Source organism: Periplaneta americana, chromosome 13 (assembly GCF_040183065.1).
Source record: "Periplaneta americana isolate PAMFEO1 chromosome 13, P.americana_PAMFEO1_priV1, whole genome shotgun sequence".
Classification (NCBI taxonomy): Eukaryota; Metazoa; Arthropoda; class Insecta; order Blattodea; family Blattidae; genus Periplaneta; species Periplaneta americana.
Window position 1 is genome coordinate 145,685,340 of NC_091129.1, and position 14,485 is coordinate 145,699,824.

The 14,485-nt window shown below is 37.1% G+C and overlaps 1 protein-coding gene across 2 annotated transcripts in view; it reads right to left on the reverse strand.

The window, feature by feature from the left end:
• Csk (C-terminal Src kinase) overlaps window positions 1-4,757 on the reverse strand; it is a 296,279-nt gene extending 291,522 nt beyond the window's left edge. For both annotated transcript variants that reach the window (XM_069844408.1, XM_069844410.1), the window contains exon 1: window positions 4,101-4,757. The gene's annotated coding sequence lies outside the window, so the exon portion shown is untranslated. The remainder of the gene's footprint in view (window positions 1-4,100) is intronic.
• Between the last annotated feature and the right edge of the window lie 9,728 nt (window positions 4,758-14,485).

Below are 14,485 nucleotides of genomic sequence, written 5' to 3' on the forward strand. Positions count from 1 at the left end.
CTAATAAATCGTGAATAAGCTATGGATGTATATAAACAGTCTGTAACTATACAATGGGAATTGCTTTGCAGTAGTTATATACACGAAACCCCTTGTTTAAGCGTTGTATATAGCGAAAAAATGGCCGCCTCTCTAACAGCTGTTCGTATGGACTGTCATTTTATGTTTATGGTTACCTTGTAACCACAAAAGAACAAACCAAAGATCATAGAATTATTAGAATAATATTGCTGTAGCTTGTACTCTTTGACCAAAACGCAGTGTGGTAATTGATTAGAGCCAGTTGTACTATCGATATTTAACACGCCACACTAGAGCGCTCTACCGGATGCAATTGAGAACCTCAGATATTCTATTACCTTTCGTAACGAAGTAATGACGAAACTATGACGTAGCTGTGTAACAGTTGTACTGTTATATACGACGTATGTAGTGATTATTAGTAAGGAATTCCCACACGACTTATAAACGAGCTACTCACTGTATAAGTATAAGACAGTTACACGTCTGTATATAGGGTTTTTATTAGTAAGACAGTTAAAATATTACAGAAATATGTGAAGGACAAAAGTTTTCACCATTACAGCATTTTCAGGTCCTGAATCCTGTATTGTTTTCTGAACACATGTTTTTTTAATCCATCATAAAACAGGTGAGGGCCAAACTGTGTTCTAAGATTCAGGATTGTAAAAAAATGATTTATTACCTACTGGTAACTAAACCACAGAAAAGATAATAGTTTACAGTAGATTCCTTCCCATTATGGTGTAAAGAAAAATTAAACAGCAGAGGGTTTGGCTAAAAAAAGCAATGAAATTTACAACCATCTAATAAGTGACTTCCATTTAATTCTGTAAAAGGTAGCAAAAGGTAAAACATGGAAAATTTTATTGACTAACCCCGAAATAAACACCCAAGGGCCATGTAAATCCGCTGTTGCATGTTCAGGTTGCTAACCGGTCATGTTTGTGTAGCAAGCCCCTGCACAGGGTAGGAATTTTCCATAAATTCGCCTGTGTATTGTGTAATGTAAATGAAAAGCTGAACATGGAACATGTCAAAAGATGAACAGTTTTGTTATATGTTGTTTGTTGTTTTCTAATGCCAGGCGTTCGACAATAAAGTCATTTGACCTCTTGCACTCCAATATTTTTCAAAGATATTATCATGGTCAGCCACTGAAGCACAGATTTTGAGGTGTTCCGTATCCATTTCTTGGTTTGAGTTGCACAATGGGCAGTTAGGGGACTGATATATTCCAATTCTATGTAGGTGTCTGGCCAAACAATCATGGCCTGCTGCCAATCTAAATGCAGCTACAGACGATTTTCGTGGTAGCCTAAATCGGGAATTAACTGTGGATTATGATGCAGAGAATTCCATTTTTTCCCTTGGGATTGTGTTATCAAATTTTGTTTGTTGAAGTCTAAGTATGTAGACTTAATAAATCTTTTCACAGAGTAATACGTAGATTTAGTAACAGGTCTGTAAGTAGCAGTGCTGCCCTTCTTTGCTAAAGCGTCCGCATTCTCGTTTCCCAGGATTCCACAATGGGACAGTATCCATTGGAATACAATTCTTCCTGTGGAGTAACGGTCAGCGCGTCTGGGCGCGAAACCAGGTGGCCCGGGTTCGCATCCCAGTTGGGGCAAGTTATCTGGTTGAGGTTTCTTCCGGGGTTTTCCCTCAACCCAATATGAGCAAATGCTGAGTAACTTTCGGTGTTGGACCTCGGACTCATTTCACCGGCATTATCACCTTCATATCATTCAGACGCTAAATAACCTAAATGTTGATACAGCATCGTAAAATAATCCAATAAAATAAAATAAATAAATACAATTCTTTTATTGAGTTTTATTAATTGAGAGAGCATTTTAGTTATTTCTGCTGTTTGAGATGAAGGTGTGTGTTTAAAGACTATTGATAGAATAGCTGCTTTGGAGTCTGACAATATAACTGCATTCTTAAATTTATTGATGTGGCATAGAAGATTCCAGAGACTTTCACTTATTGCAATGATTTCTCCATCAAAACTTGTTGTTCCATATCCAAGAGATCTATAAAGTGAGAAGAGACAGCACGTAACGTTTTGTTATATAAACAGCTGGCATCGTGCAAAAATATTGGCGTGCAAGATGATGAATAACTTCAATGTCAAGTGCCATTGGACCAGCAACAACTTTCAAGATTTAGCCTAAAATTAGTGGCTAGAAGTTATCAGATTACTTAACAAGGTGGATATAAGTTAACTTTCCATACCCATACACATTATTAATGACCTGCATCCTTAGTGACTTATATTAACTAAACTTCCTTAAACTCCTTTTCTTTGAAGTTTTCAACTTAGCCTAAATGTTTTTTTTTTTTTTTTTTTTTTTTTTTTTCCCACCACAACACTGTAACAAATAATAAATACAAACATTTCGGCATAATTCTTGAGACCACTGTATTATATAACTTACATTTATTCACTCAAAAGCGAAATAAACAAGGATGTGAAAACACCTGTAGCCTAGATTTAATGCAGCGACAATAAAAAATTACTAGTTACAAGGTCAAAGTTTAATGATAATAAAAAAAAAATAGCAACAAGAAGTAGATCTTAATGTTGTACATTCACTCAAAATATGGCCACCATGTGATAAAACGTTAAATGTTATGTTTTATTTAACGACGCAACTACAGAGCTTATATCAGCGTCACCGGATGTGCCGAATTTTGTCCTGCAGGAGTTATTTTACATTCCAGTAAATCTACTGACATGAGCCTGTCGCATTTAAGCACACTTAAATGCCATCGACCTGGCCCGGGATCGAACCTGCAACCTTTGGCATAGAAGGCCAGCGCTATACCAACTTGCCAACCAGGTCGACCCATGTGATAAATATTTACTTTCACTGACAGTGCGTTTTCGCGACAAAATTGATTCAGAACTCCTTGATTTAAGTTGGAGAATACGTAAAAACTATTAAAATTGAGCGGAGAACAATAATTTTCATTTCATTTAGTTAGTTGGTATTTACGACTTCAAGGTAAGTTATAATAGGCCTATGTATTCTTGGATAGGCGACTGAGGTTCATGTATTTGTTTTGATGTTCCTTATCTACAGGGCGTTGTGGTGTATTAATGAGTTGGTCTGTAATTTTGTCTTATCCTATAATGGAGTTTTAGTGTCTAATCGTGAGGATCGTTTTGCACTATGTTTTTTCTCTCCGGTTGCTGTACATTTCCGTTAATATTGCGAGTTAAAGGTTAGACGAGAGACTGAGGAATGTGACATGGTTAGATGAGGGGTAACTAAGTATAACAGGTGAAGACTGTGACAAAGTTATAAGGTTTAGAGTGGGTTAGACGGGGGGATAGCTAAGTGACAGGAGACCAAGGACTGTGGCAAGGTTGAGTTATTTATTGCTGTCCGCATAATTTTAGTAGTTTGCACGTATTCCCTAAATCAAACCATGCACTTCCAAATAAATTTTGTCTAGAAAACGCGCCGTCAGCTAGAGTAAATAATTACCGGTCAGGATTTTGGTACTTTATGACAAGAAATCACAGTACAAAAGGTCCTATTTATTTTTATGGTACGAATGGGTAGTTTGGCAACAGACTAAATTCTACAGCTTACACTGGATCTATAGTTTACGCACTTTACATGCAGCCTACGTGTAATTTTAAGTAGATACATACATTGTTTATTTTGAAGAACATCAGATGATGCCGTCAGTATAAAACTACTGAATTCTCCAGTCTTTGTAAAGGAGTCAACTATCTCCGTTTCACATGTTTTATTTACCATTACTGTTGTACACATATTTACTATTAGGCCTACTGTTGTATACAAACGTTGTTTATCAAAACATACAAGTCTTCTTAAAGTATCAATACAAAAAGTGACATTCGTCATGAACCACGTAATTATACATGGGATTATCGTAAGACATTAATTACTGAAAATTGTGGAGAAATGTTTTGCAATACTAGCATCAACAAATACCTCTTCTAACACCACTACAACACACGGCTTGAATTCAGACATATGACAAGTAATGAACATGCATACCTTTACTAGCAATTAAGGCTTACATCGACAACCTACCTTTCTATATTATTCTGAATAGATGCGAACTGTGATAGCAGAGTTAATATTAATATTGTCACAAATAATTATAACGAATTGTTTGCATACTAAAAAAAATCAGAGAAACCACAAACTATACGTCACGTCTCACAATCAGCCATCTTACATTTAGCACATCCGATTTCAAAATCAAAAGAGATACCATTACTTTTACCAAGTATTTCGTACAGATAAATATAGCTCCATAATAATACAGAATTTTAATTTTAATTGTGTGATATTATTTTGTGGCCTATATAACACAATGTAAAAATAATTTCATTGCATACCATTTCGATATACGTCATCATACAGTGTTAATTTTTGTTACAAATAAATACATTTGTACGAAGCAACAAAATGCATTCTTAAGGTCACTGTACCTTGTATAATTTATGCAGCTATAAAGTACTCAATGCACATTAAAATAATGCTAGTGACTGAAAATTTCCCTTAGATGCGTGTGAGATGAGAAACCTAGCACAACCATACTGTATATAATAATACACACATTACTTTAAAGTTCTTATGTTAATTATAATAGTTGTTCAGATAATGTTAAACAAATGACAAAAGGAATATGCCTATGTAGATTTAGTTTTTCCTAAGAGTGATTGCACCAACGGATTGCACCGTACAATTGTAAAAAACTCAAGAAGAACACAGAGCGTCATAACCTCTACATTTCTCAGATTGCCTATGTAAGATTAACGAACTTAACAAAATATATATATAAACACATTTGCAGTTATTAAATTCCTTTAATTTGCGTTTAGATTTTTTTTTTCGTTATTTTATACGGAGGAGGGACCTGAAGGCTAGCACTGCAGCCTGAAGCTTCTTGTGCTTTATCACTCTTGTATTAAATATAGGTAACTTACCACTGTATTTTTTGCCTAATTGCCTCGATCTTGTACGTGTACAGCAAATTGCACCGTGAATTTAATTCTATGGGAATTATTATTATATGAATAAATTATCCTGTCTAGGACTCGCGTTACGGAATGCGCGCTGGTTCGAGTCCTCATGGGGGAAGAAATTTTCTCATTAAATTTCGGCCAGTGTATGGGACCGGTGCCAACCCAGCATCGTGATGCACTTGGGGAGCTACGATAGGTAGCGAAATCCGGTTACGAATGCCAGCTATAACGGCTGGGGGGGGGATCATCGTGCTAACCACACGATACCTCCATTCTGGTTGGATGATCGTCCACCTCTGCTTCGACATGTGGGCGTGAGGCCAGCAGCTGGCTGGTCGGTCTAGCCCTTCACGGGCTGTAGCGCCACGGATTATTATTATTATTATTATTATTATTATTATTATTATTATTATTATTATATGAATTGAGTCTGAGATCTAAAACAGTTCTTGTATTATATTTCTGCTTTTGTGCAACATCACAGTTTGCGATGACAGGGAAGAGAGGTGGCAGAAGTTTACAATGCTTTTTAATGCTCTGATGCCCACGACCAAGCAAGATAAGCCATTTGAAATTTACCGGTCACTCACTGGCAGAGACCTGGCAATTCTGCTTCAATTGGTTGAGAATAAATCCCAACCAGATAACTTGTGCAACCAGGATTTGAACCCAGGCCCACTCGTTTCACAGTCAAACATGTTAACCATTACTTCACAGTAGTAGAGCCTACAATGATTTCAAATTTTGGCTCCACTATGAAAAGCCAGCAGTTCCAGTCTGCAGAATCAAGAAGTTTTCAAACTGTATTCTCATTAAGCGTACTTGGATTTTTCTTTCAAAGTATCATTCTACATTTTGAATGCATTAACATATACAGGTATGAGCTGATGAAGGGCATACATATGTGTTAAGCGGCATGTGACACAGACAGCAGCAATATATGTCTGTAACCTTCAACGTAGTTCAGCACAAGATAAATGAAACCTTGCCTCATCAGAGAAAATTATTTTATGTGTATCAACAATATCAATATGTTCTGTAAAGCCAAATTACAGAAATTCATTCAACTTATATTGCCATGCTGCTGTAACTCTTGGACTATAGAAGTTTAGTAGGGCTAAGGTATTTGAAACGCCCACTTCTTGTGAAACACGACATAGAGATTTCTTTGGAGAATGTTACAAAGAAGAATTTATTTAATCGAATTTTTTGTTCTCCCACAATCCTTTGTTTTGTCTTAGAAATTCTAGTACATTAAAACTTATTTTATTCGTTTTATTTGTTGTTTTTCTAAGGTATGGCAAAATTCCTAATACTTTCCATGTTATTATTTCGACTCTCACTTTGAGAGAGGAACTGAGATTAAGGGTGTTTGAGAATAAGGTTCTTAGGAAAATATTTGGAGCTAAGAGGGATGAAGTTACAGGAGAATGAAGAAAGTTACACAAAGCAGAGCTGCACGCATTGTATTCTTCACCTGACATAATTAGGAACATTAAATCCAGACGCTTGAGATGGGCGGGACATGTAGCATGTATGGGCGAATCCAGAAATGCATATAGAGTGTTAGTTGGGAGGCCGGCGGGAAAAAGACCTTTGGGGAGGCTGAGACGTAGATGGGAAGATAATCTTAAAATGAATCTGAGGGAGGTGGGATATGATGATAGAGACTGGATTAATCTTGCTCAGGATAGGGATTAATCTTGCTCAGGATAGGGATCAATGGCGGGCTTATGTGAGGGCAGCAATGAACCTCCGGGTTCCTTAAAAGCCAATTAATAGTAGTAGTAGTTGTTATTATTTCGAATATAAGTTTTTTGTTTATTCGTTTTTACACTTACACAATATATTTTTCAACCCTTGGGTAAATACGAAACATCAGTTGTACACTCTAGATCAATTCTGCTCAAAATTATGTTTTCACATTAGGGTGTAAATAAACAAATTATGAAATAGTTATCACATCATCGTGTGAATACAAGAACTAGATAACTTGATTTTTCATATTTTGTGACATTGCCTATTTACTTAGTTATTGCACTAAGAAATATGTCTCGTTTTCATTTACCTATTTGTTATATTGGAAAATGTAGCTGGTATCGTTTGATCAGTTACCAAGTTCTTGCATTACATTTTGTGCGATTTTTGCTATGCTATAAAAGAGGTAACTAAAAAACGCAAATTTCGAGTTACCTAGTTCTTGCATTCACACGACGACATAATCTGAGGGCATGGTTTATTCTATGAAGTCCAAAACAACTTTTCTGTAAAATAAAAAGTTATTAAATGTCATTTCGGTTTCTTTTTCTTTCACAATTATTGAATTTTTCTTCAAACCCCTCATAAAAAACCTGTAAATGAAGTTTTACTGTATTAACTGATCTCTCTCTCTCTTTTTTTTACGCAAGAACAAGCCATCTGTTTCTCTACTAAGAAGTGGGACGCTACAAAATCTCTAAAGCATGGGAGCCTTAGAGGAAATCGTACTACTGCTGACATAATCTGTGGCAAATTCTTATTAATACATAATTAATACATATAAGGAGCACTCGAAAGAGTATTAAGTATGACTTTTATATATGTTGATCTTGTTTCACACATTAGTCACTGTAGTCTCTTATGGATTTTGTTCTTTTTCCACACGTTATTATGTGATAGCGTTCGCACTTTCGGTCGCACAGTGAGCAAATGCAGTCATCATCTGGATGGTGGAATCTTTGCGTCCTACATATCTTGTGGTGGAAGCCGTGGATAGCGAGTCTGGTTACCACGTGTCTTTGGTCCTGGCACGTCTCTGTCCACTTCCGGTCCGTCATTGCGCTTGTACAATAGAAGTCCGGGTCGATGTCTTCTTGCTTCCTACGCCGTGTCTCCAGGTGTGCTTGATACGGGCCCGTAGATGGTAGCATTAGTTCCAGCCTGAGGTCCTCTATGAAGAAACTCTCTTTGGCCAACACGTAGACGATCCTGTAGGGGACTGCTTTCCTACTCCTAGGACTCTCTTCAGGAACCTTGCCTTCACATTTTCTAACTTTGCAAGGTCGTTGTTCGTCAGTTTCTCCCATATTAAGTGGCAAATTCTTATAATCTGCGTTTGTTGGAAAGAGCAATAAATTCTTGAATTGCATTCAAGTTTTTCGAATAACTTTGTTGTATGTACCGGTAGTATAATGCATTTAGAAATGTTTCTTTCTGCATGTACAGAAAAATAAGTAAGTTACTTGATTAGGAAGTGTTCTTTGTACGAGGTTCAAACCAGGCATAACTCTGTTGTAAAACAGATCTATTTTTTTTTAGTTGGTTATTTAACGACGCTGTATCAACTACTAGGTTATTTAGCGTCGATGAGATTGGTGATAGTGAGATGATATTTGGCGAGATGAGGCCGAGGATTCGCCATAGATTACCTTGCATTCACATTACAGTTGGGGAAAACCTCGGAAAAAACCCAACCAGGTAATCAGCCCAAGCGGGGATCAAACCCACGCCCAAACGCAACTTCAGACCGGCAGGCAAGCGCCTTAACCGATCTATTACAAACTGTCTACCTCCAAAGCAAGGATGATAAGTAAATAAATAGAACTGGGAAACAAAGGTAAGAGTAGCAGACAGAGGAATAAGTTCCAACTAGCAAGAAGAAAGAGAAAGAAACATAGGAAACTGCTGATAGAAGATTGTGGAGGTTGTGAGGAGCAGTAAGAGGTACAGTTGGAAACTGAAATTCCGTATTTTAACGAAACATCAGCAACATTCTCTAGGATTGTCCATAATGATCTGGCACAATGAAAACAATGTGACATCAGTAAATGAAAATAAATATTTTTCTTTCTCAATTATGGGAGACTCGGGAGGAAATTAAACACAGAATAAATATGGGAAATGCCTGTTATTATTCAGTTGAGAAGCTTTTATCATCCAGTCTGCTGTCAAAAAATCTGAAAGTTAGAATTTATAAAACAGTTATATTACCGGTTGTTCTTTACGGTTGTGAAACTTGGACTCTCACTTTGAGAGAGGAACATAGGTTAAGGGTGTTTGAGAATAAGGTGCTTAGGAAAATATTTGGGGCTAAGAGGGATGAAGTTACAGGAGAATGGAGAAAGTTACACAACACAGAACTGCACGCATTCTATTCTTCACCTGACATAATTAGGAACATTAAGTCCAGACGTTTGAGATGGGCAGGGCATGTAGCACGTATGGGCGAATCCAGAAATGCATATAGAGTGTTAGTTGGGAGGCCGGAGGGAAAAAGACCTTTAGGGAGGCCGAGACGCAGATGGGAAGTAGTATTAAAATAGATTTGAGGGAGGTGGGATATGATGATAGAGACTGGATTAATCTTGCTCAGGATAGGGACCAATGGCGGGCTTATGTGAGGGCGGCAATGAACCTCCGGGTTCCTTAAAAGCCAGTACGTAAGCAAGCAATTATAGGAGAGGAAGAAGGGGTAACTATATCAAGTTTACATATATCTATGGAATATCAGAATTCCTTCTTTTTTGGTGCCACCTACTGTATGCAGAGAAGTTATGAAGGTGTAATGATACTTATGGAGCTAATTCTTGATGTCATTTTCAGTAAAATAAAAATTCATGTAATGATAGGTTCGATTCTCAATAATTATAAAGCTGTAACAATGATCTTAAAGAAACAATACTGGCAATGAATATTTTTAACTACCAGCCGAAGTATTAACTCACAGGATTTTAGGAACTTTTTTTTAAAATACATAATATTTGCGTATTGTATAGTCTGAAAACATAATTTATGTTATTACCGCATTTACTCGATTGTAAGACGCACATTTTTATTGGTAAAATCGCAGCCTTAAAAACTGAAGTCCATTTTATATTAGATGGCGTATTATATTCAAAGAAATGCTGCATCTCCAATGTTGTAGACCTTATAATAGTAAAGACACCCTTCTTTGGGAGGATGACGATCAAACAGACTTCAGTGGTGATTCGGATTTCAACTTGGACATAGTGAAAGAGACTCCAGAATTTAAAGATGAAGAGAGACGGAATGTAATGCACAAAGATATAACTTTTCTGAATATTTTCATTCCTACAATAGGCTTCTTCTGTATATTTGCATTCATGTTATATTCGATGGCGTGTTATAATTGAGTAAATACGGTATTTCATTTCATAGAACACAAAAGAAAAACAGTGCTTGATAAATGGTATGTACAGTTGCTAGCAAAAGTATTCAGCCAGTTTACTTTCTGAAAAAAGTCAATTTTATGGAGGAAAATAAATAATACCAAAAAACAAAATCTTTATACTATCCGGTGAAAAATATTTCATTTTGTAATACAATACTAGTGAAAAGTAAAAAAAATTAACGAAGTTCTATCAGTTTTTTTTAAGTTCATGATTAGATGAAAGTAAGTTATTTCATCATGAAAAAAATATTCAATCCTTTTTGTAAACAAGACATAAATAAAAAAAAATGCACTCAATACTTCGTAGAATATCCTTTTTCACTGATCACACAGTGCAAGTGTTTGATCATTGATTTTACAGAATTTGAAACCATCTCAGGTTCAATATTAGATCATTCCTCATCCAACACGTGTTAATTGTTCTTCCCATGAAATGGAATTATTTACAAACACACACTTCGCTCACATTCAAATCTGGAATTTGTATGCATTACTTTGGGATAATTATAAAGAAGACATATCTTTGTTACATTAGTAGTATGCTTTGGGTCGTTATCCTGATAGAGCTTGCTCACAAATGGTCATCTTAGCAGCGTTGCTTTTCAAATTTTTCTTCAATATGTTCAAATATTGTTTCTTGTCCATGATGCCTTCAACAAAGTCAAGATTTCCCAATCTATTTGCTGATAGATGCCCCCAAACTATCACAGAATCCCCTCTGTGCTTAACAGTTGGAAAGAGATTCTGATGTATTAGTTCCATCCAACCCAAAAATATTAAATTTACTTTTGTAACTAAATATTACGTCATTCCAATATCCTGCATCTTTCTTCCCGAATTCCTTAGCATTGCTTCACCCCATTTTTCTTACTGATGAAAGGCTTCTTCTCTGTGATTCAACCATGAAATCTACTTGTGCACAATATTTTTTTTGCACAGACATTCTTTGCATATGTTGTCTCAATGTCTATAGCTATTTTTAAAGCACTTATATGGAGATCATTCTTCATTAAACTCATTATGACTCACTCTTCTCGAATTTTCAGGATTTTTGGATGTCCTGCACAAGGTTTACTATCATAAATTCTGTGATCATGTTTGTATGCATAAACAATAGATTTCACCAAAGATTTAGTAAATTTGTTATATAAACAACTTTCCTGTGTTAATTGAAACTATGATGGTAATTTACTTTAGTTAATTAATAATTAATCCCAAGGGAAAAAATGGAACTCTCTGCATCATAATCCACAGTTAATTCCCAATTTACCACGAAAATCGTCTGTAGCTGCATTTAGATATGATTGTTTGGCCAAACACCTCCATAGAATTGGAATATATCAGTCCCCTAACTGCCCATTGTGCAACTCGGAAATGGATTCGGAACACCTCAAAATCTGTGCTTCAGTGGCTGGCCATGATAATATCTTTGAAAAATAAGAGGTCAAATGACTTTATTGTCAAACACCTGGCATTAGAAAACAACAACAACTTTAGTTAATTACTACTTTCAGCTTGATGTCGGCCATCTTCAGATTTCTAGTGAGGTTCTTGCTCGATTCCGGTTTCTTCTTTTGGTGGCTTGGTAGTGGGTGTATTTATGCTCTGTAGTGTTGTGTCAAATAGGATGTGCGTTCTGAAATTTAATTTCGAGTTGAAGATATGTTTTCGTTCTGCAAAGGAATTTTACAATGCTACATTTGTTCGGATCAAATTTCTGCACATTTAAAGGAGAAAACTAAATTAAATTAACTAAGCATATTTGGAATCAAATCAATGGCTTTCCCAAAACATGCTGTGAAATGTTTCATATAAAACATTTTTTATCTCGAAAAAGAAGCAAAAACGAGCAAATATGTATAAAACTTTTTGTTTGAAATGACTCAAAGCATAACCGCCAAAATTAATGACATTACTTACAGTTCATCTTGCATATTTCGTATTGTTCTAGTGTGTTTAGTTTATGGCTTTTCAGTTCAATATGTAGGATTTCTATGTCTGTTTCTATGTTCCTGTAGTTATGGTTGGTGTTGGAGATGTGTTCCTTGTATCGTGTTTAAAAGGATCTCCCGGTTTGACTAATGTAGAAGTCTTTAGTGATAAAAGTGTTAAAGGTGTGTAATCAAGATGTACATTCAAAAATAGATTTCATTGTAGTTATTGGTTGCTTTGTTTTCCCCAACCGTTTTGAAGCTATCACTATTATAATGATACTTGAATATTTATTTATTTGTCTAATGCCTAGTACATGATATTTACTATCATAGACTGAGGGAAAAACAAGAAAGTGGTGAACAAAACTACAGATTAAGGAATTAAAAACATTCGGGCTCTGGCTTCCCAGTAGCGGTCGACTTCCTTGGAGGATTTGAGAGCAGGGCATTTTGCAAGATGTTGTCTATCCATGTCTTCCTGTTGATGGCACAAAATGCAGGATGCTGATGGAAGGATGTCAAGACGATTGAGGTGTTTACCCAGGATGTCATGTTCAGTGTTAAGACGAAAGCTTGCAACTGCCAGTCTTCTGGGTTCAGTAGGTATATCCTTCAGTAATTTCCTACGTTGTTGCGAAATGTTTATGTCCAGTTCTTGTTGGTGATTATTTTTTTGTAGTTGCTTGATATATTGTTTTACTGAGTTAAATGACAAAGGTTTCCGTGGGTTTATTTTGAGATTGGCACCCTTCTTACTTGAATATAAGCTTCCTTATATTTTGTGTGTATAAAATTTCGTTATTTTCCAATGAAAGGCAGCCGAGAGAAAAATTGATGTGTATTAAGTATTGAACCTCCCACATATACGAGGCCTGTCTAAAAAGTATCCGACCTTAAATTTTCCCGCGCAAAGTAGTGATTCTAAGGTGGCGCCACTGTGCACGGTGGAAGGAGGAACCGTAATGCGCATGCTTGAATTTTTTCACCGCATTCGCTTGTGCCAGTCACTGGCTGGTGGTCGCCAAGTAAGGTGCTGTTCTAAGTGTTTGTCGGATTTAGTTTTCTCGCAAGATGACTGAACGAAATGAGCAAAGATACTGCATCAAATTTTGTCAAAAGCTTGGTGATTCTCAAAGTCAAACAATTCATAAGAGTCAGCAGGTATTTGGGGAAGATGCGATGGGTGTAATACAAATTAAGGAGTGGTTCAACCGATTCAAAGATGGCCGCACATCAGCGGAGAGTGAGCAGCGTTGTGGCAGGCCCCAAACTGCTCGGAGTGCAGCTGTTGTTGAGGGGGTGCGAAATTTGGTGATGGCAGATCGTCGTTTGACCGTGCGGGAGATTGCCGAAGAGGTTGGAGTGAGTAAAGATTCTGCACATGCAATTTTGCGTGATGATTTGAACATGAACCGAGTGGCTGCGAAATTCGTGCCCAAGTTGTTGTCCCCGGAACAAAAAGACCTCCGTCGTGACGTTGCACAGGACCTTCTGGACACCGCCAACACTGATCCTGGGTTTCTGAACACCGTGATAACTGGAGATGATTCATGGGTGTACGGGTACGATCCAGAAACAGACAGTCGTCGCAATGGAAGCATCCCGAGTCTCCAAGGCCGAAGAAAGCGCGGCAGGTGCGAAGCAGAATCAAGGTGATGCTGACTGTTTTCTTTGATGTCCGTAAAATTGTGCATCACAAATACGTACCGGAAGGACAAACGGTGACAAAGGAGTACTATCACGATGTTCTCCGGCGACTCCGTGATGCAGTTCGGCGCAAAAGACCAGACATGTGGACGGCGAACAACTGGCACTTGCATCACGACAACGCCCCCGCACATTCATCCCAATTGATCCACACTTTCTTGGCCAAACATGGAATTACAACCATTCGCCAACCTCCCTACTCTCCAGACCTGGCTCCTTGCGACTTCTGGTTGTTTCCAAAATTGAAGACACCACTGAAAGGATCCCATTTTGAGAGTAGAGAAGAGATAATGCGGAATGCGACGACGGAGCTGAACACCATTCCAAAAGAAGACTTCCAGAGGTGTTTCCGGCAGTGGAAGGATCGGTGGGCTAAGTGTGTGCAAGCACAAGGGGCCTACTTTGAAGGGGATTAGGGTCCCAACCCCGTCAGGTATTTGAATTATTTTTTCTGGCTAAAGGTCGGATACTTTTTAGACAGGCCTCGTATTTGGTAGTTTCTTTCTGCATAAAATAATGTATACTGTAGATTTTTAAGACGCACACATATGAATTACCAGTGTAAGGCTGTGTAGATGCAGATAATTTTCAAAATCTTTTTCACAATGATGTGTAGTTATTCAGAATCGAACT